Source organism: Pan troglodytes, chromosome 12 (genome assembly GCF_028858775.2).
Source record: "Pan troglodytes isolate AG18354 chromosome 12, NHGRI_mPanTro3-v2.0_pri, whole genome shotgun sequence".
NCBI lineage: Eukaryota > Metazoa > Chordata > Mammalia > Primates > Hominidae > Pan > Pan troglodytes.
Genome location: NC_072410.2, coordinates 34,735,831 through 34,760,763, shown reverse-complemented (window position 1 = coordinate 34,760,763; position 24,933 = coordinate 34,735,831). Strand labels below are relative to the sequence as shown.

General features: G+C 39.9%; 1 protein-coding gene across 2 annotated transcripts in view; it reads right to left on the bottom strand.

Moving 5' to 3' along the window:
• Positions 1 to 24,933, bottom strand: part of LOC129143237 (immunoglobulin kappa variable 2-28) — a 167,189-nt gene that overhangs the window by 50,510 nt on the left and 91,746 nt on the right. The gene's annotated exons all lie outside the window — the stretch shown is intronic.

Sequence of the window (24,933 nt, the reverse complement as noted above, 5' to 3'; positions counted from 1 at the left end):
TACCTCCTCTTCAAAGGCTCTCCAGCCATCTTCACCTGAGCCCACCTGCTGTGGACTCCATCTCTGGGCGCTGCAGTTGCTGGTGCTGCACTGAGAGGCTGAGTCTCCTAGGGAGGCTGCGTTTGAGGTCCTCAGGCTGTGCAGGGTCCTGGTGAGTTTTCTGCTCACAGGAGAACGTGCAGCATCTCCAGGCTCCAAACTGGTGCCTGTGATGAAGAAATGAATAAAATTTTGATTGTATGTTTCTCCTTACTTTTTGGTATGTGTAAAAATATACTCTGGAGACTTGCTATTAATTTTGTCTTAGACACCACTTGCTATAAACCTAATTTGTACTGTATATGTGGTCTGTCTGGCTAAAACTACAGATTTAATTATGCTTGTCATGGAATACATGATCTTTAATAGAAAATTATCTCTAATGTAACATATTTCTTTAATCTCAATCTGGATTACTTTATCCTGTTGATTGCAACATTGTTTTACTTTAGTCATACCATGCCATAGCATGTAAATCACAGGCTCATTACTAATTCACAAATATTCATAGAGCACTATTTTAAACTGACTCTATGGAAAGCACACATTTTTTATATCACTATTACTAGAATGTGGGAATCAGGTTTATGTCCAAGTACTGAGGAGGTACAGTGAAAATAATACATTAATTTATTGTTTAAAAATGTTTTACTTTTTTGGACCAAATAGTACCAACATAGTCACTTCTAAAACTTTATTTGTGTTTTAAAAAAAATGAAAGGAATCTTCATTCCAAGGTACAGCAATGTAGCTAGAAGTGGAAAGGCCAAAACAACCACTGCAAAAGGTATAAACCATTTAAAATAATAGAATACCGAAGTTAGAATTAAATGACTTTAGAAAGTAGTGGAAGGAATACGGAATGAATGATCTAAAATTCCATAGTAAAAAGAACCTTTCATTGTTGAGCTGATGCTCACCTGACTTTTTGTCCTTCTGCCATAGCCGCCAAGTTTGCCTGTGGAAACAAGCTCTGACTTGGCACAGGCAGAGGAGCTCTCCTGGGAAAGGAGAATCCAGCTGAGCCTTGCGGGTTGCACAGGGCAGCCTCTATACGTGGCCCGTGCTTTCCATGGGACACGTGTTGAGGTCTGAGTCAGCAGGCAGGGATGGAGGTGCTGGGCTACAAGGACCTAAAACTCCCACAGATTCAGCGTGCTCCTCCAATCCCCAAGGCTACACAGAGCATCCCGCATACATGTCTGAATCATGGACACTGGTATCCATCCCCACTGCCCCCCGTGCTGGTGTAGACCTGCTGGGCCTTCTGCTCAGCATGTCAGTGCTTGTGACATCTCCAGACCCAACCAGCAGTCTCTAGGGACAGAATGAGTTTCAGATGCTCTGCTTGGCTGTGTGGGGTTGACAAGATATGAGTGACATGACCTCAGGTCTCCTTGCACAGGGATTTCACTAAGCCTTTGGTGATTACAGATCTAAAACCCTTCCCAAAGCATTATTTTCCCAGAAAATTCGCAGTGATGCAGGCTCCACCCAGGAAGCCAGGAAGTGGTGCCTTCAACTCTGTGATTCTTCACAAGAAACACATCAGGCCTCCTGGGTCCACATCATGAACTGCCAACTCCACCACCATCCATATCCCTACCTACCAAAGGCCAAGGGTAGTTTAATTGAAGCTGACCTCTCCTGGGTTTCCTTCATGCTTTCATCCCTAATGTCTGCCCAATCTTAAATTCTTAGTATTTGGAAATAAAAACGTTCACATTTCTGCGCTTTTCCAGTTTTCTATGGGAAAAATTATATACTCTACATTTTCCAGTATATGCTTTTTATTTTTGAAAACAACTTCTGGAATTTCAGGGACTCCTTTTTTCTATCATTAAGAGGTAACTAAGGCTAATTAGACACTTTTAGCATTAGGATCTTGTATCTTCTATGAATTTACAAAAATCTATTTGATACTCCAAAATCAAGATTTTTACTGACTGTCCTCAGCCAGCTTCCGCTTAGGATAACTGGTATAGAATGCTGTCTCTACTATCTTTTGGGAGTTGGAGAATAGGGGAAGCAGGAGGTTTAGAAAACTGGCAAAATACCAACATTAAATATTATCAAATGTCCTCTGAACAATATGCCAAAAACTGCTAAACCCAAAGATGTATCCCACATGGATTGTCACAATCTGTGTCCATGGCCTGGCTGCTCTGCTGATTACATTTAATTAACAAATGTACACAAGGTAGAGAGAGTTAGGGTGAGCTTTCATTCTCCTCTCCCTTCCATCTTGCTTGTTTACTCACAGGGCACTTGGGCCCCTCATTCTCCTGCTGCTTATGACAGTCAAGGTGGTGGCAACTGGCAGAGCATAAAGGAGTGGTGCCTTCGGTGTGGCTGGGCTCTCAAAGTCCAGAGTCCTCAGGTGTGAATTGTTCCCTGGTTCTCCAGCATCTTCCTCTTACACAGATTCTGAAACCCTGCTGAGCTGCTCCCCAGACAAGCACCACATGTGGGCAGCTGGGCCACCCCACAGGGAGGTTTTTGTTCAGGGCTGTACCACTGTGGGAGGAAGCTGTATACCTTGCACGCAGTAATAAACCCCAACATCCTCAGCCTCTACCCTGCTGATTTTCAGTGTGAAATCTGTCCCTGCCCCACTGCCGCTGAATCTGTCTGGGACCCCAGAGTCCCGGTTAGAAACCTTATAAATTAGGAGCCTTGGAGGCTGGCCTGGCCTCTGCTGAATCCAACTCAAGTAGGTGTTTCCATCACTGTATACGAGGCTTTGACTAGACCTGCAGGAGATGGAGGCCGGCTGTCCAAGGGTGACGGGCAGGGAGAGTGGAGACTGAGTCATCACAACATCCCCACTGGATCCTGAAATAAATAGAAAGAAGGCAAGGTTATGTACAAACTTTATGTGTAATTTTCACAAATTTTGATTTGTTGTTTATTTCAGGCTATATATGTATTTGTTCATATTTCAAGAATATACAGTTTCAAAATGGAACTCAAGGGATCCAAGGCTCAAAGGGGTCTCCAGAAGTCCCCACACCATCCCTTCTTTCTGTGTCAGTCTTCCGCAGAGCACAGGTCCTTGTTTCTTCTTGAATCTTCCTCATTCTCACAGATCTGATTATCACATGCCCCATTTCTGGAGGAGAATATGTGCACGTCCAATACAGGAAAGGAACACACATAGGAGTGTAGTGAGACCACCAGAGCTCAATGCTGATAGGAGGCAGTGGTGCCCCCAGAGCTCACCGTTCCATGCCATTCTCCTCCCTCAACTCCCTTCTGCCCTTACCTGGGACCCAGAGCATTAGCAGCCCCAGGAGCTGAGCAGGGAGCCTCATTGTGAGAAGGTGAATTGAGAAGTCCTGATCAGTCAAGGCAAGGTTAGAGCTGAGCTTTTATCTCAGACTCACAAGGAAAGTCCTCACTAAGGGATAATATGCAAATCACCTGGAGGGTGCAGTGGGGTGGAAAGAGCCAAGGGGAGGGTAGGAGCCTCTCTTGTGAGCAAAATGACTTAAATATCTTCTCTGTTTGGAGGGAAACGAATAGGCATAAAATCTATGCTGTCTATGTGGGAGAAATTTAAGTATTTCCTTCTGTCTTCCCTAACAGTTTTCTTGTTTCATAGCACTTTCCGAGGCACATTTTATACTTCTTGTTAATAAGGCCATGTTTCCACAAATATTTACTAATTCTTATGTTTTTGTTCATTTTTGTTTAAAAGAGTTCAGATTTGGCCCTTTCAATTTTTTAAAAATTTAAATAAAACACACACAAAGTAAAAGACAGAAATGTTAAAAAGTGCAACCGAATAAAGTTTTACATATATTCTCCACCGAGATTAAATTGTAGAATACTGCAGAATCTCCAGATTCTTCCCTCATGTACCTACCTTTCAGGAAACAGCTGTTCCCCCATTCCAATCAAGGAAACTGGCATTCTGACATCTGTCCAAATAGATTGGCTTTCCCTACACGAAACCTCATATAAACGGAAGTAAACATGTTGGTTTGGTCTAGCTCTTTTTTTGGTCCCTTAGTACTTTTGAGGCCTTCCTTCCTCCTTACAGATTCAAGTTACTGTCTGCTGTCATTTTTTGTGAATCTGAAGAATTTCCTAGATAAATTGTTATACAGCATGTCTTTAAGTAATTATTTCTCTTCATTTTTGTTTATCAAGAAATGTTTTTACTTTACTTTTGTTTTGAATGCATACTTTCACTAGATATTTAATCCTAGGTTTTGTTTTGTTTTCCAGCATTTAAATATGTCATTCCACTGTTTTCTAGCCTCCTTTGGGCATGATGAAAAGTTAGCTGATGGCTTTATCACTGTATTTCTGTATATAGAGAGTCATTTTATTTTTGTGCATTTGCAATTTCCTCCTTGTCGTTGGTTCAACATTTTAATTATAATATGTACAGTTATGTGTATCATTGTGTTTGTCCTGAATAAGTTCTTTCGATTTCTTTTCTCTATAGATGAATGAGTTTCATTGCTTCTTGAAAGCTTTTGTCATCCCTCCAAAATTTTTTTGGCCACTTTCTCTGTCTTCTCCTTTCTGACTCATTGCATATTTCTGGTCTTCTTCACATTGACTTGTAAACCTCTAAGGTCATGATTATTTTTCTTTAGTTGTTTCTTTTCTTTTTCAGATTAGATCATTTCTACTAAATTGTCTTCAGGCTCATTGATGCTTCTGCCAACTTAAACTCCTGTTGCCCTATCTAGTGAATTTTCCATACTGTTTTTATAGTTTTCATCTAGAATTCCTATTTGTTCCTTTCCCATAGTTTCCCTTTCTCTGTTGAGAGTTCTCATTCTTTGAGTAATTGTCTTTATATTTTCCTTTTTCAGTCCTTGCTCATAGTTTTGAACATTCTTTGAAGCATTTATGTGACAACCACTTAAAACTCTTAGCAAAATCCAGTATTTAGGAACAGTCAAGAATCAGCTTCCACTGACTGATTTATCTCAATATGGTTTATGATTTTCTCTTTCTTTTCAGGAATTTTTATGGAAAAATGCCGGTTGATAATATATTTTTTACGTCTCACAAATAATATATAATTCTGCATTCTGTTTTATTTTTCTAAGATTGTTGAATTTCCTCTTAACAGCTTGACTGGTCTTATGCTGCAGAATCTATCCCTTACTAGCTGTTTGGCGATTGATATTTCTGCTTTTTTTCATTTTAAGTTTTAGCCAGAAGCCCTACCTGTGTCTGCACAGTTTGGTAATCACCAGTAACTTGGGCATTTGTGTTGCTCAAACTCCTTGAGCTCAATAATCTACTTTCTGCCAATGTATATGTGTGTGGCTTGAAGCGTGCACATAAAAGACACCTCCTTCACTTTTATTGACTGGGCCCACTTGGGTCTCCGTCACTCAAATACGCAATTTCTAAGTCACATCTGCTCATTCTAAGAATGTGTGCAGGGATGATCTCTATAATTCTGTGACTCCATGGTTTCCAGTAATCCATTATCAAGTTTTAGCTGGTGTACCAGTCTCCCAGGGTCATCACCTTGGACTTGCAACACTCTGGGCCTTTTCTGGGCATTTCCTGCAGAGTTCAGCACCATTAGCTGAAAACACTGAAGGATCTTGTTCTACTCTCCATCCCAGTTCAAGTCAATCCCGTTTGGCAACAAGCTTCCAGTTGTTGCTGCCATTTCAGCTGGTAAAACTACAGTTCTAAAATTCTTGTTGACGAAGCTTGGGTGAAAAAAAGCAGTTCCAGGCAAAAGGCCATAGACTTTTCCTATCTGTTAGTCCGAGGTGCACCATTTTGTAAGCCCCCCTGCCATTTTGTAGACCTTGGTCAAAGTGAAGCATTCCACGGGGGTTAGAACTGTGAGAAACATCCTGCCTAACCACGTGAATACAGGAACATCCCTATCGTCTTCTGCTGGACAGTGGGCCCAAGAAACATTCTTATCACACCCCGCTGGGCAAAAGGCCCAAGGAACATTCTTGGCAAAACCACCTGACCACAGGAACATGTTATCAACATCCTGCCGGGCAGCAAGTAATACCGTCTAGACCCCTCCCGCCCATACCTGTAAGTACCCCAGCCTGTAAGCGGCAGCGGGTTCTGGTTAAGCTAGTCCCCCACCTCCACAGTCTTGTGCTGGACATAAAATCTGCTTTGCTGTAGAGCCACCAACTCTCTCTCTGTCTTTCTTTAACCCTTCCCTTCCCTTCAAAACCTAACACTGTCCTTACCCAAAGCTCTCATCCTTTTCAAGATACAGCCATATCTCCTTTTATTGTGTTTTGCTTTACTGTGCTTTATAGATACTGAGATTTTTACCAATTGAAGGTTTGTGGCAACTCTGCCTCAGGTAACTCTTTTGGTGCCGTTTTTCCAGTGGTAGGTGCTTACTTCCTGTCTCTATGTCAGTATTGTTCAGCAATAGTTTTAAAAAATTAAGTTATGTACATTTTTTAGGCATAATACTATTGTACATTTAACCGAATACAAGATAGTGTCAACATAACTTTTATATGCACTGGAAAACCAAAAAATGAGTGTGACTCCCTTTATGATAATATTCATTTTATTGCAGTGATTGGAAACTAGACCAGCAATATCTCTGAGGTATGCCTATAAACATGTCTCAATTTCTTTGATGTCTTTGGCAATTTCCAGAGCAGCCACAGTGACGAGGTCTGGAGCGAGGGTGCACTTGCAGTGACAGTGGGTCTGGCGCTGCGCATGGGCTAGTCCACACAAAGGTGGCTTACTGTCTGAGTTGCCAGGGCAGGGTGAGACCCGGAGGCCTGGGTCTGGGGCAGTGCAGAGGGTAAGGTTGATGCCAAGGGGCTGGGAGGTAGCCCTGTCACAGGAGAGAAAACAATGGCTCCTCACTGCGGAGTGCGTATAGCAGCATCTCCCTCTCTGGGGAGTGTGCGACTATGGCTGCAGGTAACCGTCCAGGCAAAAGCACCAGTGGCCCCTGTGGAGCAGGCTGCTGTGATCCTCGACAAGAAATATTAAAGGGCCTCCACTGGGAAAGCTGAATGGTGGGGGATTGCCTGGGTGGCTGCTGAGGTTATCAGCAGCAAAGGCTGCAGGGTCCTGCCACAGAGCAGGCTATGGGGCCCACAGTGGCACCACCGCTGGCTGATAACAATTGCTTCCCCTTTCTTTGTTCCTAGAGGTATCAGGGCTCTCGGGTGTGCCATCAGCTTCCAGCCATCCTTTGTGTGTGCTTATTCTTGGCTTTTTACTCTATCATGTTGCTGCATGTTTGTAATTGAACTCTTCAGCCCTCCCAGGGTATTGGCCTTCTTGGATAACTGACTAATTGCTGGGTTTTGTGAGGGCTGAAGCCTGGTATCTCTTACTCTGCTATCTTGCTAACATCAGTCCCCAGGACATCATTTTGATGATGATATTTTGAATTTTGCCCTGACACTATTATGGAATAATACTTAGACTTGATGGGGTGAGAATTAGAGCATTTAACATGTAAGAGGGATATGAATTGTTTGGGCCACAGGGTTGACTGATGCCAGTTACATCCTTCAAGATGGCTGTCACAAGGCCTACCATTCTACAGGTTCCTCTAAAAGTGTGATCTCTGGGTGGGGTTTCCACGATGCCATATGCCTATCTCCCCCCACAGTTAATCAGAATTCTGAATCTCATATTCTTTATAATTTGACTTTCCTCTCTGTTAATTTCTTCTATATGTATTCATCAAATAATATTTTTAATTTATTTGTTTAAAACCCTATAAGAAGGAATTCATACAAATAAAACCTAATTCATGAATCTTTGTCTTTGTGCCTAGTGCTTTGTGTGTTCTCTTTAAGAAATTTATTTCTGCACCTGTTTATGATATATGTTTTTATGCTCTTTACTAAAAGCTTTATTATTTTGCCTTCATATTTCATTTTATGATTCATTTAGAGTTGATATTTATATAATATAGAGGTGAAATGTAGAGGTCAGGATTCATTTTGATGTAATATAGATATCTTATTGATCCAATACAGTTCACTTATTATATATTTTTCTACTGATCACTGCTCTGGTCTGAATGTCTGCGTCTCATCCAAGATTCCTGTTTACCCCATGCAACAGGATTACAAAGTGGGGCCTTTGGGAGCTGATTATTCATGAGGATTCCACCCCGGTGAATGGGATGAACGCCCAATAAAAGTGGCTTCACACAGAATTTGTCTCTTTTGCCCTTCCACCTCCACAACCTGAGGACACAGCCACAAGCCACCATCTTGGAAGCTGGAGCAGCCCTCACGGTACAAAAAGATTGCCAGTGCCTTGACCTTGGACTTCCCAGCCTTCAGAACTGTGAGAAAGTACATGTCTCTTGTTTTAAATTACCTGACCAAGATATTTTTCTCTTTCAGTATGCATCATCTATGGTAACAGTGTTTTTTTTTTTTTTTTTTGAGACGGAGTCTCTGTCACCCAGGCTAGAGTGCAGTGGTGCGATCTTGGCTCACTGCAATCTCTGCCTCCCAGATTCAAGTGATTCTTCTGCCTCAGCCTCCTGAGTAGCTGGGATTACAGGCATGTGCCACCATGCCTGGCTAATTTTTGTGCTTTTAGTAGAGACGGGGTTTCACCACGCTGGTCAGACTGGTCTCGAACTCCTGACCTCGTGATCTGCCCACCTCAGCCTCCCAAAGTGCTGGAATTACAGGCATGAGCCACTGTGCCTGGCCTGTGGTAACACTTTTATTATAAATTGGGTGATTACATATGTGCGGATCTGTAGTTACATTATTAATTAGTGTTATTTGTAACAGGGTTTGATATTGCCTGGTGTTATTCCTTCAATTTTGTTCTTTTTTTTTTTTTTTTTTTTTTTTTTTTTTTGAGACAGGCTTGCTCTGTCACCCAGACTGGAGTTCAGTGCTATGATCTTGGCTCATTGCAACCTCTGCCCCCTGGGTTCAAGCGATTCTCCTGTCTCAGCCTCCTAAGCAGCTGGGACTACAGGAATGTGCAACCACGCCTGGCTAATTTTTTGTATTTTTTTAATAGATTCAAGGTTTCACCATGTTGGCCAGGGTGGTCTAACTCCTGACCTCAAGCGATACACTTGCCTCAGCCTCCCAAAGTACTGGGATTATAGGCGTGAGACACCATGCCTGCCCTGTTATTCTTTTTTTGTTTTGTTTTGTTGTTGTTTTTTGCTTTTGTTTTTTTGAGATAGATTCTGGCTCTGTTCCCCAGGCTGGAGTGCAATGGTGCGATCTCAGCTCACTGCAACCTCCACCACCCGGGTTCAAATGATTCTCCTGCCTCAGCCTCCTGAGTAGCTGGGATTACAGGCATGTGCCACCACACCTGACTAATTTTGTATTTTTAGTAGAGATGGGGTTTCTCCATGCTGGTCAGGCTAGTCTCAACCTCCTGACCTCAGGTGACCTGCCCGCCTCAGCTTCCCAAATTGCTGGGATTACAGGAGTGATCCACCATGCCCAGCCCGACCTGTTATTCTTATGCAAGATTCCAATGGCTATTTTTGTCCTTTTTAAATGCATGTGTGATATGTATGTATCTATATATATACACACACAGTCTCTCTATATATATTATACACATACATATCACTATATATATACATAAACCATATATAGTGTGTGTATATATATATATATAGTGTGTGGTATGTGTGTACATATATATATATATATATATATATATATACTATATATATATGAAACATCATTTCAATTTCACAAACGTCCTCTGGGATTTTAATTGTCACTGTATTGAATTAATTAAGGGAGAATTATGTTACTCACAATATTAAGTTTTATAATGCATGAATGTGGTATAAACTTCTATTTATTGAAGTCTCCATTGTTTTCTCTCAATAACTAAGCAGCCACCATAGTAGCTTCCCATAAGTAAACAGAAGGCTTGAGGAAAAAACACCAGCCGTCTTGTGGAGGTTTGGTTTCCTGTGGAATCACTGTGGAATACCCACCACTATGCTGATAACAGTGTTAAAGTGCAAAATCTTCATGCTCCAGCCTGCTGATAATGAGACTGAAGTTTTCCCCGAACCCACTGCCACTCCACCAGGCTGGGACATTGGTGGTCCTGGTGGATGCACCATGGATGAGGAGCCTGAGAGCCTGTCCAGGTTTCCACTGATACCCTGCTAAGGAGCTGCTAATAGTCTACTTGGCTCTGTAGGTGAGGGTGGCTTTTTCCCCTAGAGATAAAGACAGGGAGGCTGGAGACTGTTATCACAAGTTCTCTGGTGGTATCTGAAATTGGAATAAAAACAGAAATGTCACACACGTACACTACGTCATACCTATTGTCTTCCCAGTGCATCCAGGACCATTGATCTACATTGAGCTTTAATCATTGTGCCTTCCCAGCAGGTGTGCCAGGTAACAGGACTCAACAAGGTTGAGAAAGTTTCACTGACATGCAGAACCATCCGGTGTTTCCTGCACCTGGGAGCCAGAGTAACAAGAATCAGAGCAGCTGAGCTGCAGCTTCCATGGTTCCCTCTGGGTCCTAACTGAGCTGCTCTTTCACAGACCTACCCCCACGGATTGATATGGGCTCTGGACAGCAGGGTGGCTGGGAGAGACATGCATAACAGCCACAGATGGCGCTGGGCTTCGAAACTGCAGAGACCACCTGCCTGGTTCAAATGATTCTCCTGCCTCAGTCTTCTGAGTAGCTAGGATTACAGGCACCCACCACTATGCCCGGCTAATTTTTGTATTTTTAGTAGAGACGGGGTTTCGCCATGTTGGCCAGGCTGGTCTTGAACTCCTGATCTCAGGTGATCCGCCTGCCTCGGCCTCCCAAAGTGCTGGGATTACAGGCCTGAACCACCGTGCGCGGCCACCATTGCTTCTTGAAGTAGATTTCCCAGCACTCCTTTTGCCTTTCTGGTTTCCTAACCATTATATCCTCTGGTCTTTGAAAAGTTGTAATTTAGACATGGATTTCCCATATTAGGAAAAACTTTCTATTTGGGTTACCTACAATAGCTTCTCTTTTGTTGTATGAACCTGGACCAGTGCTGTAACCCAGAGTCCTCATAGGTAATGACTCTTCTATGAAATTAGGAGAGGCATTGCCATGTCTGCTGCTGGGGCTGAGGAGGATAAAAGAAACTAAGGGTGTAGAGACACTTCCCTTACCCCTTCTATGAAAACTGCTCAGTGACCTTCAGAGTGTGGCTGAGTCTGAGAAACACTCTCAGCAGATGGAGGAAACAGGAGAAGCAGCTGGGGCAGCCCACCCTCACATATCTGCTTCCTTGGGGAGCTTATTGGGTTTGTAACACTGTGAGAGGGTCACTTTTATACTGTTGACCAATAAGAAGAAGTTGCAGCAACTTCAGACTGGAGGCTGCTAATGGTGAGAATCAAATCTGTCCTGGATTCAATGCCACATAACTGCAATGGGACCCAGGTTTGCAAATTGGATGCATCGTAGATCAGGAGCTCAGAAGCTTTCCCTGGCTTCTCTTTGTATCAGGCTAAAACATGGCTAATGCCCTGCCTGACTTTCCTGGCATGTGATGGTGACTCTCACCTAGAGAGGAAGACAGCGAGGATGGAGACTGGGTCATCTGCATGTCATATCTGGCACCTGAGATGGGAAACAAAACTATTAACACTATTAACCATGTTATGAGAGGACTTTCCTGAATAGCCAGGTAGTACTGACCACACTGGCTCAGTAAATTCCTAGTGTTCTCCTTCCTTGCCTGAGAGCCAGAGCAGCAGGAGCCCCAGGAGCTGAGCAGGGACCCTCATGTCCATGCTGTGTCTTGACTGGGACTGACTCTTGCAAGTGGTATGACCAGCCTGTGTACAAGTCTTCAGGAAGTTGGCTGTGTTTTTTTGAAAGTGAAAATTTCAACGGATGCAAGAATGACTTTATCTGCATAATATTGCACAGGCCTAGTTTCCCCCAGGGGTCCTAAGATTGATCAGGCCTGCATACACTTGTTAGCAGAGAACAAGTTTCTCTCTGGGGGCCACAGAAGAGAATCTGTCTACTGTCCTGCAAGGAGATTGCTCTTCTGCTCTGCTCATAGGTCATGACCTACTTTTCTTGCTAGCTTCCCGTCTAAGACCTGGCTTGTTGGAGAAGCACATCTCCAGAATCTGCAATAAATTTTAGAAGTGTCCTGCGTTTGGTACTGATGAATATTATTGAAGCCAGAGAGACTTCTTCTTTGCTCTGATCCTCTAGAGCCCTTGATGTTGTAAATCATCAGCACTATCAGCCAGAGATGCAATGATGAGGTATAAGAAAGATGGATGGATACATAGATGGATGGATAGAAGGACAGATTTATTTATTAAAAATAAGAAAAAGGAAAATGTTAACACAAAATATGTGAAAGTAGTGTAATGCTTTGCAAGGATTGGGTAATCCTTGTACACTGGGTAAACGACATGGCAAATCTCTTATTTCAGACATGTGATCATCTTCCTGTATTTCTACATTTTCTTTCCTACTTCTTTCATCTAGGCCAACATCAGAAATCTTCTCCCTCCACTTCTGAAAAGTGTCAGCTACTCTCTACCTCTGTGTGCCATCATGCATTCCTATGCTAGATGTTTCCTGAGCTCCTTGGATTAATATGTGTGTCTTACGTCATTCTTAAGCTAATATCTTCCGGAAAATGAGATGTTATCTAGACCCAGTGCTCACATCTACTCTTGAATCTACTATGTTCCATAAACTGTATATCTCTATATTACCAATCTCTTCCAGTTTTTGAGAGAAAGCAGTTCTTAATGACTGGGTTTAGGGCATTTGACCAAAGTAGGTTCAGAAAGAAAACCATGCACCAAAATGAAGGGGAAACCAAAATATTGCACAGAGTGTGAAACCCATATGGCATGGAAAGGGCAGTTGATGTGCAGTAGAGAGGGAAGACCACCAGAGGTGTTGAAGCTATAGTGGAGGGAGGAGGGTATCCCCACATAGGCGCAGGATGTGGGGCAACATCCTCCCACTAGCACATATGTCACAGCTGAAGCAGGATGTGCAGGGCCCTTCAAAAGGGGTAAAGCCAGTGGTACTAGCATAACGGCCCATGTAGATTGAGAAGGTCACCCATGTAGGAGTCAAAGTTAACAGTGAGCTGGCAAAGCATATCAGGGCTAATGCAGGTTGTGAGGCAGAAGAGGGAAGTTGTCTACAAGGAGCGTGTAGGTGGCAATGACAGCAGGAGATTAGTGTCACAAAGAGATGTTGATCCCATAAGTCAGTGTAGTAAGGATAATAAGAGCCAAGGTACCCAGGGAGAAATGTTAGAAATATTTTTAAAGCACGTACTAGAATAAACTCTATGACTCTGGATTATAGCTATATCAGTGCCAATTCATGGTTTATGTAGATATAGGTAAAAAGATAGATGAATAGATGATGATGATAGATAGACAAATGATAGATAATAGATAGCTCATTTTCTCTAGAAGCGATGACACATCAGTCCCACTGAACACATTTAGTGTGTAGATCTTATTTTTCTGAATACCGATTTCTACTAAAAGGAATCAGTAATCTTTGGAGAAATGGCTGATGTCAGGTCTAAAATAGGGGAGATGGAAGATGAGCCTGTACCATCTAGTGCCAGAAACTAAAAAAGTGCTCAGAGAGTGATGGGATAAAAACAGCAGGTATTCAGAGGCAGTGTGAATGAGGCTCCCATTGGACAAATCAGAGGAGGGTTGACTATGAAAATAAATGATGATGGTAGCAGAGTATAACCCATTGAAGAAAATATGGATCCATGTCTATATTTCGATTAGGAGAGGGATATTCATGAAGTACCAAGAACATCTCCACAAATTCTTATCTCTTTCAAACAGAACAAGAGTGAAGGTGCAGGGAGAAGCCTGGCAGACACCCCCTTCAGCAGGAGTCAGATTAAACCTCTTCAGTCATGTGGCAGATGGAAATCACACACATCCCAATAGGATTCAGTGAGAGCACAGTATCGCTTCTGGATATTCCCGCAACAGTTACACTAACAGAGTTCAATCCTGAAGAAAATTCAAACAAATTTAAATTGACAATCTACATGGTAACTGGTGTGTAATCTTCAAAAGCAATGTGTTCATAAAGTCCAAACAAGGACACTGGAACTGTTCTAGATGGAAGAAAACTACAGAGGTACAGGCCAGCAAAGGCAACCCGTGAATCATTTTGTTACAAAAGACATTATTGGAACAATTAACAAAAGTTGAAATACACTTGAGGATTAGATGGAGTGATGCACCAGTGATGATTCCCTGGTTCCACAGATGTATTGGGTTATGTAGGAAAATGTCTTGTCTGAAGGAAATACATAGCAAAGTCTTAAAGGGTGGAACTATGAGGTCATCAAGTTACTCTCAATGGTTTGGGGGGAAATGTGTTACTTTGTACTCTACTTACAAACTTTCTGTAAATGTGAAATTGTTTCAATATTTTAAAAATAAAAATGGCAGCTCTTAAGAGCATACCCAAGCTATTCTAAGGTATTTTGTGATGGCACTGAGCCACACCTGTTACAATCATAAGACATGGAAATTTACTGTAGACGCACGAAGATAACACTGTGCTTTCTCAAAGGTGTGTAGTTCACAGACAAATTATTATCTGAAGACACAGGTCTCTTTAGTATCCATCAACTAAATGGGCATCCTATTCTTGGTTTGGGGACCTACATAGTCTACCCCTCACGACAAATGTAACTTGTTTGTTTTGTTTTGTTTGAGACTGGGTCCTGCTCTGTCCCCTACACTGGAGTGCAGTGGCAAGATCACAGCTTACTCCAACCTCAACCCCTTGGGCTTAAACAATCCTCTTGTCTCAGCCTCCCCAGTAGCTAGAACCACAGGCGTGTGCCACGGCACCTGGCTAATTTTTTCATTTCTTGTGGAGATGGGGTCTCACTATGTTGCCTAGGTTAGTCTCAAATTCCTGGGCTCAAGTAATCCTCCAGTCTTAGCCTTTCAAATGCTGTCATTATAGGTGTGAGCTACTGTGCCTAGCCCCATGTAACTTTATTTCTCTCAGTTCATCAGCATGAAAGTTCTGACTGAGGATGCCAAACCTGATTATCAAAAAAACAAAAATCAAATCAAATACAGTTTCTTTCATCAACCAAATAGGATAGCTGTGAAACTGAAGCCTGAATTAGGATAAATATACAACCTTAAATACCCCAGAACCACTGAGGATCAATTCTCTTCAAAGTAGGATGAAGACAAGATCACATCACCTGGGGAATTGCTCCGAGTTTCACGGAAGACACAGAGGAAGGGAGGATGAGGCTGGAGACAAAGCTAGCTCTGCTGCGAACTCATCAAGGCCAGGGAGTCCTCAACAGCCTGCTGGATCATAAAGGAGCCCTGTCAACACTGACAGAGCATCTTGGTTGGAGGTCTCCAATCTTGTATTTCAATGGAGCTATTGAGTGTCTCAGTAATAATGCATCAATCAAAGCTACATGCACACTCAACATGAGGGACCTCTTGCTCTGGGCCCCAGAAGTGAAGGTCCCTCACCAGGCTCTCCTCCCTTCCAGTCTTTCACAGAGAGAGACTGAGACTGTGCTAATATAGAGCCAATTTTCTTCTACATCACACCCTGATACTTGGGGTCCTGAAACTACCAATTCAAATGTTCTAACCCTAACTTCCAGGGACTTGGCCCCTTCTCTGGGCTCGTTCCTCTGAGAGTAGCTACGCAGTAGGCGTTCCCCGCTCAGACACAAAGTGAGGCCAGGTTTCTGCTGCTGGGAGGTGGGATGGCATGTGAATGTGTGTGAAGTGTCTGTATATGTGTTCAGGAGAACTTGTGTGGTGTGGAAAAAGCAAGAGATGGGGTAATGGCAGTAAAGTCCCAATTGCAACCCTAAAGCACGACCTGCTATCCTCACACTACCAGGTGCTGGTGAAGAACCTTGAGGAGCGAAAAATATTTAAATTCAGACGTAGGCTTCCAGATATTCAACCTGTAGCCAAAATAGATTAGAATGGACTAGATTTACACTCCTCTCTGGATTAACTAAAACACAGGACACAATACATGAGGCAAATGTTTTCAAGAAATTGGACATTAGAAATTAAGGATATTGAGCCCAGAAGATTTTAAACCAAAGGAGATGAAATTTGGATCGATCCATCTGAGACCCTGAGGAGAGTTGCCAGAGCATTGTGTAGTGAAAGGAAATCCATGAGGTGCCTGGGAGTGTCCCTGAAGAGAGGAAAAAGAATTGGAGGTCCAGAAAGACAGAGAAACAGAGGAGGGAGTTCAGAGAGAGCCCAGGCTATCCCCAGATGCCTCCCTCAGTATTCCACAGAGCACTGATGAGTACATGCACGTGGAGACCCTACCTAAGGCTGCAGAAAGACTGGCTGAAGGATTACAGGAAGATTCCTCAGTCTCCTCTTTTCATGTCATGAGACACTGCAGATGACTGAGAACCCGGTGGCTCCCCTGAGCTTATTTGTCATGCACTTTTGATGACATGAAGGTTATTCATGTTGGCCTTCTCTAGTAGATTCACCTGGAAAGCATTAAATTTAGCAGGAAAAAAGGGGGCAACCATGCCCTCAATGTGGAGTGGTCATTAGTATTGGTTACAAATGTGAACTGCACTAAGCATAAAGGGATTCATTATGGGATATTAAATAGCTCAAAAATTGTTGGAAAGCCTTAAGAACAGGCTCCAGGCAAAGCCTCTGGAACAATCTCACAAACTGTACTGCCGATTCAGGCTGCGGAGGAGTCCTTACTGCCTGAGACCCCATATTCAGACTGCCTCCTGCAGAGAAGACAGCTGTTCCTCTCACTACGGCCCACAGAAGGACAGCATCCCTGCCAGCAGCTACGAGAGATCCGACTCCTATCCTGCAGCTCTCCCTGTGTTGATAATATCCCTAAATTCAGTCCCGTTCACATTCATCGTTTTTCATGACTACATATCTTTTTCTATCTCCATCCACCCTTGTGGCTTGACATCACCAATACACACTTTCCCACACTTGAATTCCTTTTTCACACATTAAAAGCAATGTGTTAACACCTAACATATTGCAAACGTTGTCTTTACAAGTAACATCAGGATCACTTCTACCTAAAGAATGGGGACACCCAAGACTGAACCAGGAAGAAGTTGAATCCCTGAGTAGACCAATAACAAGTTCTGAAATCGAGGCAGTAATAAAAAGCCTATCAACTAAAAAAAGCCCAGGACCAGATGGATTTACAGTTCAATTCTACCAGAGGTACAAAGAGGAGCTGGTACCACTCCTTCTGAAACAATTCCAAACACTTGAAAAGGAGAGACTCCTGTCTAACTTATTTTAAGAGGCCACAATCATCCTGATACCAAAACCTGGCAGAGATTTAAAAAAAAAAAAAAGGAGAAAACCTTCAGGCCAATATCCCTAATGAACATTGATGCAAAAATCCTCAATAAAATACTGGCAAACCATATCCAGCCGCACATCAAAAAGTTTATCCACCACGATGAAGTTGGCTTCATCCCCGGATGCAAGGCTGGTTCAATATACACATAATTCATCACATAAAGGGAACTAGAGACAAAACCCACATGATTATCTCAGTAGATGGAGAAAAGGTCTTCGATAAAATTCAACATCACTTCATTTCAATAAACTACGTATTGAAGAAATATGCTTCAAAATAATAAGAGCCATTTATGACAAACCCACAGTCAATATGATACTGAATGGACAAAAGCTGGAAGCATTCCCCTTGAAAACCACTACAAGACAAGGATACCCCTCTGTCACCACTCTTATTCAACATAGTATTGGAAGTTCTGACCAGGGCAATCAGGGAAGAGAAAGAAATAAAGGGTATTCGAATAGGAAGAGAGAAATTCAAATTATCTTTGTTTGCAGATGACATGATTCTGTATCTAGAAAATGCCATTGACTCAGCCCAAAAGCTTCTTAAGCTGATAAGTAACTTCAGCAAAGTCTCTGAATACAAAATCAATGTGCACAATTGACAAGCATCTACACACCAACAACAGACAAATAGCCAAATTATGAATGAACTCCTATTCACAATTGCAACAAAGAGAATAAAATACCTAGGATAACAGCTAATGAGGAAAGTGAAAGACCTCTTCAAGGAGAATTACAAACCACTGTTCAAGAAAATCAGAGAGGACACAAACAGATAGAAAAACATTCCATGCTGGTGGATAGGAAGAATCAATATCGCAAATATGGCCACACTCCCCAAAGCAATTTATAGATTCAATCCTATTCCCAATAAACTACCATGACATTCGTCACAGAATTAGAAGAAACAATTTGGCCGGGCGTGGTGGCTCATGCCTGTAGTCCCAGCACTTTGGGAGGCCAAGGCGGGCGGATCACGAGATCAGGAGATCGAGACCATCCTGGCTAACACGGTGAAAGCCCATCTCTACTAAAAATACAAAAAATGAGCCAGGAGTGGTGGCAGGCACCTATATTTCCAGCTACCCGGGAGGCTGAGGCAGGAGAATGGCGTGAACCCAGGAGGCGGAGCTTGCAGTGAGCCAAGATGGCACCACTGCACTCCAGCCTGGGTGACAAGGCGAGACTCCGTCAAAAAAAAAAAAAAATTTAAAATTCATATAGAACCAACAAAGGTTGTGTAGCCAGGACAAGCCTAAGCAAAAAGAACAAAACTGGAGGCATCATACTACTCAACTTCAAACTATGCTACAAGGATACACTAAGCAAAACAACATGCTACCGGTACAAAAACAGACACTTAGACCAACGGAACAGAATAGAGAATTCAGAAATAAAACCACACATCTACAGCCATCTGATCTTCAACAAACCTGATAAAAAGAACAAAAACAAAAACAAAAACAAAAACACAAGCAATGAGGGAAGTACTCCCTATTTAATAAATGGTGCAGGGAGAATTGGCTAGCCATATGCAGAAAATTGAAACTGGACCCCTTCCTTACGCCTTATACAAAAATGAAGGCAAGATGGATTAAAGACTTAAGTATAAAACCCCAAACTATTAAAACCCAAACTACTTAAAGTATAATTAAAAAAAAAAGCAAACTACAAAAATCTAGGCAATACCATTTAGGACATAGACACAGGAAGAGATTTTAGGACAAAAATGTCTACAGCATTTGCAACAAAGCAAAAATTGGCAAATGAGATCTAATTAAACTAAAGAGCCTCTGAACAGCAAAAGAAACTATCATCATAGTGAACAGACAACCTACAGAATGGGAGAAAACTTTTGCAATTTATTCATCTGACAAAGTTATAATATCCAGAATTTACAAGAAATTTAAACAAATTTACAAAAATAAAAATAAAAAAATTAAAAGGTGGGCAAAGGACATGAACAGGCGCTTCTCAAAAGAAGACATACATGCGGCCAAGAAACACGAAAAAAGCTCAATATCAATGATCATCAGCGAAATGCAAACCAAAATCACAATGAGACACCATATCACTCCAGTCAGAATGGTGATTATTAAAAAATCAAGAAACAACAGATGCTGTCGAGGTTGCAGGGAAATAGAAACACTTCTAAACTGTTGGTGGGAATGTAAATTAGTTCAACCATTCTGGAAGACAGTGTGGCGATTACTCAAAGATTTAGAACTGGAAATACCATTTGACTCAGCAGTCACATTACTGGGTATATACCCAAAGGAATATAAATCATTCTACTATAAAGATACATGCATGTGTATGTTCATTGCAGCACTATGCACAATAGCAAAGACATGGAATCAACCCAAATGCCCATCAATGATAGAATGGATAAATAAAATGTTTTATATATACACCATGGAATACTATGCAGCCATAAAAAGGAATGAGATCATGTCCTTTGCAGGGACGTGGTTGAAACTAGAAACCACTATCCTCAGAAAACTAACACAGGAACAGGAAACCAGACACCAGATGTTCTCACTTAGAGGTGGAGCTGAACAGTGAGCACACATGGACACAAGGAGGGGAACGACACACACTGGGACCTTTCAGGGGAGGGTGGGTAGGAGAAGAGCACCAGGAAAAATAGCTAATGGATGCTGGGCTTAATAGGTGATGGGTTGATAGGTGCAGCAAATCACCATAGCACCTGTTTACCAATGTAACAAACCTGCACATCCTGCACATGTATCCTGGAACATAAAATAAAATGAATGGCAAAATCCAAAAACCTTCAGTCCAGAATCCAGCATTCCTCATGGGTCACAAATTTAACCTAAGGTCTAAATTACAAAGGAGACCAGACAACAACACTTTATAAAACTTTAAAGAAAATGGTGACTGTAAAAAGAAAATTTTTCAACAAAATGTATGCATGCCTCACATGATGTTTTGATATCTGTTTTATTAAAATTCTTCCATCCTCTGAGTACTGTCTGTAACCTAGGGTCTAGAAGGGCTAAAATACATTTCCTTGGCACTGTGATAATTTTGTATATGTGCTTGTAGCTTATGTGTATGTGTGTATATACACACATATGTGGTCATACAACTTTCTTAAAACATAACTGTTTATATAAGTTTATGCAGAAAGCAATATCTAAATATATATGCAAACGTATATATCATATATAAAAAGATAAATACACTTATGCACACATATATGTATAAATATATGTTTTATTCCTGGAATGTCAACCTAATGATTTTCAACAATCTGTAGTGTATATGTAAAGTTCCATTCTGATTATTCTGTTGAGTATTGCTACATATGTGTATCCTCAATACTAACTATTCCTGTTAGATGTTTCCATAAATGAGCTAAGTTGTATTTTATTTCTTCTGATTTAAGTATTATTTCTTCTATGTTTTTGTTTCTTTATGATTTTCTAAGTATTCATATTTATGCAATTTTCATTAAATGCATCTATATATGTGGATGTTTAATAATGTATTAGCTTTTCAACAATAATAGTTTGTAACAAACCACTCAAAATGCAGAGGCTTACAATACTAGTATTTATTTTCATGTTTACGGTTGTTCATATTAACAATAATTTAGCTGATCTAGACAGGGCTCAGCTGTGTGGTTGTGCTGTAGGTTGCTGAGCTTATCTCTAATATATGGATTTTTTTTTAATTGGGGTCAAGACTGAAGGAGCAGTGATCAGCCAGGGCAGTTAACAACATCCTGAGGTCAAGCTACACAAGCAAATTTAAGTCCCATCAGCTCCAACACAAGTATACAATATGTGGGTTTCTTCTTTTGCTTTAGCAATTACTCAAAGTTCTAAAACCTTTTCTCCAATTAAGTTTCAAGGTATGTGATCATGTCACTGACAAATAATTAAGTTTTTCAACTGTCAGCATTAAAAAAGCAAATTTATTCTTAAATTAATTAAAGTTAAATCAAATCAAATTGAGTAAAAAATAAAATTGGATGTGTTTTCAACATGTGACTTTATTCGGATTTTCTTAAATTGACATGTTGGATAAAAACAACAAAAATTTCTTAGCTGAAGTAAACATTCCCTAAAACATAGCTTCTTAAACCTTCAATGGATCATCTGTTATGTTATGAAAATACAGATTCCCATTCAGTTGATCTAAGGTGGCTTTGCTGTTTTGAATTGGTAACATGCTCTTAGTGTTGCTACTGGGTTCTGGACAAATTTTGAGTAGCAAGGTTTTTATATTAAAAAAAGAATAAGAATGTTACATCTGTGTGTATACACACACACACACATATATATATACAAACACATATAAGCAAATGTACACATATATATGTATGAACATATTTTATTTATGGAATGTGAACTTAATGATTTTCAATAAATCTATATTATACTATAAAATCCTGTTCTGATTACCTATATATATGCATACACACACAGACACACACACACATATTTTATATATATAATATATATTATATATTATGATATTATATATTGTATATATTATATATGTATATAATATAATATACTATTGTATATAATATATATCAATATAATTATATTAATATATATTATATTAATATAATTATATTTATATGTAATATTATATTAATATATAGTATTACATATTAATATAATAGTATTATATATAATATATATTATATTACTATTATATTAATTATATAATTATTATATATAATTATTATAATTATATATTATATTAATATATAATACTATATTAATATATAATATAATATATAATTCTATTATATATGATATATATAATATATAATTATATTAATATATAATAGTATTATATATAATTATATTAATATATAATAGTATTATATATAATGATAGTATATATAATTATATTAATATATAATATGTATTATATATTATATATTATATAAAATATATATACTATATAATATATAATATATAAATAATATATATTATATATAATTTAGTATATATACTATATTATACATATATAATATAGTATATATAATATATTATAATATATATAATATATAATACTATATATAATATATAAACATATATTATATATTATATATAAAATATTTATGTGTGGGTGTTTGTGTATATATAGGTGTGTGTCTGTGTTTGTATGCATATATATAGGTAATCAGATTATATATATATGTGTATATATATACACACACACACATACACATACAGGTATTCAACAAAGGTTTTTTTTGGTCCAATGATTGCTATATTATTTAGTGCAATTTCTATTTTTATTTTTTTTAATATGCAGCTTTTTATTCCTCACCCCCCCCACCCTCTCCACTTCTGTCTCCAATGTTCATTAGACCATGCTGTATGCCTCTGTGTACTTGTAGCTTAGCTCTCACTTATAAGTGTGGATATAAGGTATTTGGTTTTCCATTCCTGAGTTACTTCACTTTGAATAACGGCCTCCACCTCCATGCAAGTTGCCGGGAAAGATATTATTAAATTTATTTTTATGGCTAAGTCATATACATATATATATATATGACTCAACCATACACATATATATAATGTTTATATATATATAATGTTTATATATATAATGTATATATATAATGTTTATATATATATATATGTAATGGTTTTTCTTCCTCAACTTTTACTTTAAGGTCCAGGGTACATGTGCAGGTTTGTTACATAGGTAGACGTGTGCTGTGGTGGTTCGCTGCACAGATCATCCCATCACTTCAGTATTAAGCCCAGCATCCATTAGCTATTCTTCCTAATACGCTCCCTCTCTTCCTCCTTCTCCCTCCACCACAGACCTCAGTGTGTCGTTTCCTCCCGTGTCCATGTACTCTCATTGTTAGGCTCCCACTTATATGTGAGAACATGCAGTGTTTGGTTTTCTGTTCCTGCCTTAGTTTACTGAGGATAATGGCTTCCAGCTCCATCCATGTCCCTGAAAAGGGCATGATCTCATTCCTTTTTATGGCTGCATAGTATTCCGTGGTGCATATGTACCATATTTTCTTTATCTGTTCTATCATTGATGGGCATTTGAGTTGATTCCATGTCTTTGCTATTGTAAATAGTGCTGCAATGAACATACTCATGCATGTATCTTTATAGTAGAATGATTTATATTCCTTTGGGTATATATCCAGTAATGGGACTGCTGAATCAAATGGTATTTCCAGTTCTAAAACTTTGAGGAATCACCACACTGTCTTCCAGAATGGTTGAAGTAATTTACATTCCCATTAACAGTGTAGAAGTTTTCCTATTTCTCCACAACCTCCGCAGTATCTGTCGTTTTTTGATTTTTTTTTTAATCTGAGAAGGAATATCATTCTGTCACCCAGGCTTGAGTGCAGTGGCATGATCTCAGCTCACTGCAACCTCTGTCTTCCAGGTTCAAGCGATTCTTGTGCCTCAGCCCCTCAAGGAACAGGGATTTCAGGCATCCACCACCACCTCCAGCTAATTTTTGCATTTTTAGTAGAGATGAGGTTTCGCCATATTGGCCAGGCTAGTCTTGAACTCCTGACCTCAAGTGATCCACTTACCTCGGCTTCCCAAAGTGCTAGGATTACAGGTGTGAGTCACGTTGCCTAACTTATTGTTTTTTGAGTTTTTAATAATCGCCATTCTCACTGGTGTGAGATAGTATCTCATTGTGTTTCTGATTTGCATTTCTTCAATGATTAGTAATGTTGATCTTTTTTTCATATGATTATGGGCCTCATGTATGTCCTCTTTTAAGTGTCTGTTCATGTCCTTTGCCAACCTTTTAATGGGGTTGTTTTTTTTTCTTGTAAATTTGTTTAAGTTCCTTATAGACTCCGGATATTAGACCTTTGTCAGATGAATAAATTGCAAAAATTTTCTCCCATTCTTAATGTTGTCTGTTCACTCTGATGATAGTTTCTTCAGCTGTGCAGAGGCTTTTTAGTTTAATTAGATCACATTTGTCAATTTTTGCTTTTGTTGCAATGCTTTGGGCATTCTCGTCATGAAATCTCTGCCCGTGTCTATGTCCTAAATGGTATTGCCTAGATTTTCTTCTAGGGTTTTTATAGTTTGGGGTTTTACACTTAAGTCTTCAATCCATCTTGAGTTCATTTTTGTGTAAGGTGTAAGGAAGGGGTCCAGTTTCAATTTTTGGCATATGGCTAGCCAGTTCTCCCAGCATTATCTATTAAATAGGGAGTACTTTCCCCATTGCTTGTTTTTGTCAGGGTTGTTGAAGATCAGATGGTTGTAGGTCTCCAGCATTATTTCTGAGTTCCCTATTCTGTTCCATTTGTCTGTGTATCTTTTTGTACCAGCACTATGCTATTTTGATTAATGTAGCCATGTAGTTCTATTTATCATATGACTAAATATCATTTTCATGCTATGATTTCAAACTTACTCATAGTATATGGAAGTACATCCAAGTGTATTCTGAGGCCATCACTTCACTGAAAAAATCCTGAGAGTAGAGATACATGACCACACAACGATGT